General features: G+C 44.8%; 1 long non-coding RNA gene across 1 annotated transcript; it reads right to left on the bottom strand.

The window, feature by feature from the left end:
* Positions 1-565: 565 nt before the first annotated feature.
* LOC115404943 (uncharacterized) lies at positions 566-972 on the bottom strand. Its single transcript, XR_003933394.1, has 2 exons — positions 911-972; positions 566-660 (listed from the first exon to the last, which is right to left on the bottom strand). It is a non-coding gene; the product is annotated as an uncharacterized LOC115404943 (long non-coding RNA).
* Positions 973-4733: the final 3761 nt, after the last annotated feature.

Below are 4733 nucleotides of genomic sequence, written 5' to 3'. Positions count from 1 at the left end.
GTGTTTTCCATCACCTCAGACCAGGTGGAAGATGTTGGATTAACCATGTGATGATTTGGTGTGATGCTGGAGGCTGAAGCATCACAGTTCAGTATCAGGATTAACTTGCAAACTCGGCGTTGGGTGAAGCGAAGACTTTCTGGTTTCTAACCCCCCTGTTGCCTATTTATTGTTGCTCAGTGTGAGCAGAGTGTTTGAAGAGCAGCTGGAACCACAGTGACTCTGATCAAACAGGAATGAGCAGAATCCATCTGATATGAAGCTGTGTGCTGAATCCCACTTCCCTCCTCTTTGAAGAGGAGTCCCATATCTGTGTTCAGCTTTTTGTACAGCCTCTTCTACACTTTGGATCACTGTGTCTCAGAGCACAGTAGTAGAGAGCTGTGTCTGCCAGGGTTAGCTTTGGAATGCTCAGTGTAGTTGATGAGGCTGTTGTTTGGGATCCATATCGACCATCAGGAATATACTGTTTATGACTCTCTGATTTTGCTCCTTTCCAGAGTATAAACTGAGGAGCCTGAAGGTCTGAATGATGTCTGTACCAGTAAAGATAAGCATACTCATAATCTGTCTGATAGCTACATGAGAGTGTGACAGATTGTCCTTCTCTTCCACTGACTTCTTGTCGGTCAGGAGAGATTGTGTCTGCAGCTGTTAGTCCTGGAAAAAGTGGAGAAAATGAAGCCATTAGATGAACATTGTCCATGAGGCTGAGAGGAGAAGACAGTGGAAAATGTCCCCTGAACACTGTTACTCTGTGGACACAAACAGCTGGACTGCAGCTGAGATTCCAAGCAGTTTGTTCACAACTTGATGTCAAAGAACAAATCCAGTGAGATGAAACAATGATTGTTGGTCAGTGAGACATTTTCTGAAGACAGCAGGTTGAATGAGACGTTCTTAAACTCACCTCTAATGAGAGACAGAAGCACAAAGAGGGAAAGCAACATGACTTTGGAGTGATTCAAAGCAGACACACAGCAGACCAACAATGTTCTTCCACTGCAGGAGAATGAGGAGGAGCTGAAGTTCAGTGGGCGGGGCCAAATATGTCTTGATATCGTCTTTGTTCACTTCAAGTCGACCAATGAGATTCAGTTCAGCTTCTACATCAGATCTGTGTGTGTTTCTGATCTTTACTGCTTCAGTTCTCTGTTGTGTTTGTCTTCAGTCCAAAGAGTCAGAAATCAGAGGTTGAACAGAGAGTGAGTCCCTCTAGTGGAGGATTGTGTTTTCTTTGCTCCAGAGGTTTTCGTCCACAGTTGAGCTGTTTCCTGTCACTGTGGGCTCCAGAGCACAGTAGTACACAGCAGAGTCAGACACTGCAGCAGAGGAGATCTCCAGATGAAACTCCTTTGTGTTTTTGTCATGTTTGAAAGACAGTCTTTCTGTTCTGGGTGAATATTGACCGATGAGAAGCTGTGGAGGTGAACTGGACTTCTGCTGGTACCAGCAGAGGTAGCTGCTAGAAGCTGAAAAGTTACAGGAGAGAGTCACAGTGTCTCCTTCCAAAGCCGTCAGTTCATCTTTAAACGGCGTCAGTAAATCCTCCGAGGATCCTGAAACAACAAAGACAGATTTCTCCAGAACATTTGGATCTGAATTCCACATCATTCAGCTCAGTTTCATCAGAGAAAAAGTGAATCCACTCAAACATGGACATGTGCTTCATGTCTGTCTTCTCCTCCTCCATCTCCCTCCATCTCTGGATGACTTACCAGTCTGAAAGGAGATGATCAACATCCAGATGAAAAGCAGGAACATGGTTTTCACTTGGACTGGATGAAGACTGGAGAGAAGACAGCAGCTCTTCTCTCCAACATGAAGCCTTTCACACTGAGCTGTGGAGCTCCTCCTCTTGTTCTGCTCACTGTGAATTCAGCCTGATGGAAGCTCCTCAACTCATCGTCCTCACTGACCTCCTGCTCCTCCTCCATCATGGAGTCAGACTCAAGAAGCAGTCAGATGCTCACATGAATGAATGAGGAGAGATTTCATTCTTAGAAAACGGAGATGAATTTGAATTATAACTTTCAACGACTTCTGACTTCTTCTGCTTTGACTTTCAATGACTTTCTTCATGCCTCTCTTCCACACAGGTCTGATTTGTGGAGCGCAGACTGATTGTTATCCTGTGGACACATTGTCCCAGCTGAGCTGTGGCTCTCTTCATATCCTCCACAGTTCCCATGAGCCTCTGAGCCGCTCCTCTGATCATTGCTCTCCTTGCCGGGCCTGTCAGTTCAGATGAACAACCATGTCGATAAACTTGTCCACTGTTCTGTCCCTGACCTGTCTGCTGCCTTCCTTTGTCTTCATCATGCTGTTATGAAAAGAGAATCACGGAGTGCTGTGACGCCAGATCGTGACTGAATGAATGATCTTTGAAGCTGAGAAGGCGAGTTCCCACCACGACGCGGATTCTAACTGACTTTCAGTAGAGACTGTTTGCGTGGTGACCGCTCGCAACTTCAACACAATGTGCGACAGGCGCAGGCAATCTGGTACTAAGAATACGTGCTCATTTCACGCATCTCTGTGAGATCAGGTTGGTCTTGTTTCACAGAACTTCTCTAAAGAGTCGAACGTCCTCATTGGTCAGAGTGGCTGGACTCCTGGATCAATTCTTTCAAGATTTTCAACCTCAGATTTTTTTTTAAATTTATGACTGTTGTTTACTTTTAGTCAGGATTTTTCTTATTTAACCAGCATCATTTGAATTATTAATTGTATATGTTCAGCCAAAACATGAATTACAAAAATTGCTTGTATGGAAAATTGCAAATCGAAGAAATTTAGATTTGTTGAGACTTGTGACAGAGATTCACTTCAGACCACATTTCATCATGAATGTAGAAATCCTGGAAATTGTTGAATAATTTTATAATATTCTTTACATCCTGCTTATTATATTATGTTATTTACTATTATTCATATTATGCATGTTTTTGGTAGTGTGTGTACTCATGTGTGGAAAAAACAATGTATTCTTTCAGGTTTGCCTGCCTGTCATTTTTCATTTTCACGGCAGCCTCTTGGCAGCTGGACAGTCTGTTTTTTCTAAAGCTCAGACTACAGGTCATTTGCCTCTCTGTCTCCCTCTGGCGCAAATGAGGCTCATTGGACAAGAAATGTGACACTATGATCTGTTGCACAACACCTGGCATTTGGAGACTTGATGGAGGCTGATAGGGCCTCCCAAGGGGTCACGGACATTGACCTTTGTAGGGAGGGGAGAAGAGGGTCAATTGAGAAGCAACGAATGGTTTAGAGCAATTGTGTCTTGACGAAAAGTCATTTGAGATGCAACGAACTCCCAGAAAATAGTATAAATAGATGGAGCAGAGAGCGATCGGGGCGTCAGTTCTTTTTGGTCGGCCTGACTGCCGGAGGGTTTTTTTGGGAATAAAGTCCTCTTTTTGCATCCTGACTTCGACTCTGCCTGATTGTTCCGAGGAGAACTACGATTGAAGACTTCAAGAACCAAGAGTGGATATACTTGAAGATTTTGACATTTTCCCAGAAATATGTTTGTGGGTTTTTTTGCACCGTGACTGGCCGAGGATGCTTTTTAAATAAAAATCCACGACACAATGTAAAACTCTTCACGTCATTCTTTTCTTCTGCCACAGTGTGTGTCAGGAGACCAACCCCCGCAGTGTGATGGAGTGGGGCTCCCTCTAGTGGAGGACTGTGTTGTCTTTGCTCCAAAGCTTTTCGTCCTCAGTTGAGCTGTTTCCTGTCGCTGTGGGCCTCACAGCACAGTAGTACACAGCAGAGTCAGACACTGCAGCAGAGATGAGCTCCAGATCTACTCGTCTCTGTGTTTTGTTGATGTGAGCTGAGAAATCAGACCGAGTTGGATGAACTGATCCTCCCTCTGCGATGGAGAGCAGGAACTCTGTTCTGGATCTCTGGTATTGTCGGTACCACTGGATACTGTAGATGCTTCCTTCATATTTACAGCTCAGCTTGATGTGTCGTCCCTCTGCTGCAGCTTCTTCTTGACTTTCCTGCTGGATGACGCTCATGGAGCTCATGTCTGTGAAATGATTCATTCATATCAGTTATTTCTTGATTGATCTGATCAACCAGCAGCTATTAAATGACAACATGTGCGGTCCGTCCAGGAAGTGAACAACACTCACCTATCAAATGAAGACAAACACCAAGAAGCAGGTGGAGCTGCATGACTCTGCAGTGGGATGAAGACAGGAGGTTTTCTGCTGCAGTCTTCCTCCTCAGCATCAAGCTGCTTCTGTTTCCAGCTGTGAAAACACAAACCATCTCATTGGTGGAGTTGAGAGATGGAGGGTGGAGCCAGAGAAAAGCCTTTTGAAACATCCTTGATGCAGCAAAGTTCAGTTCAGTCAGAGACTCAGAATGACTTGTTGAGTCATTTCTTGTTTTATTTTGACTCCTCTGTTGTGTCCACGTCTCCACACACTCCTTCTTCCTGTCGGTCTCCCTCTGTGTGTGTGATTGTGTGGTGTGTTTCAGTGTGTCTCTCCTTCCTCAGTGTATTTGAACCTCTTTCCCCCGTGTGTCTGTCCCACATCGTCTTCTACTCTGTCTTGACCTTCTGTCTGTTCTCATCCTGTTCCTCGTCCTGATCTTCTCCTGTTTGGCCTTCAGCCTGTGTTTCTGGCCTCCCTCTGGATCATCCCTCGGACTCCTCCACCTGCTCAGCATCAAGAAGTGAGCAATAAACTCTTTGGAACTGAGCTCTTTGT

Source organism: Salarias fasciatus, chromosome 18, assembly GCF_902148845.1.
Source record: "Salarias fasciatus chromosome 18, fSalaFa1.1, whole genome shotgun sequence".
NCBI lineage: Eukaryota > Metazoa > Chordata > Actinopteri > Blenniiformes > Blenniidae > Salarias > Salarias fasciatus.
This window is presented reverse-complemented; position numbering and strand designations above follow the sequence as displayed.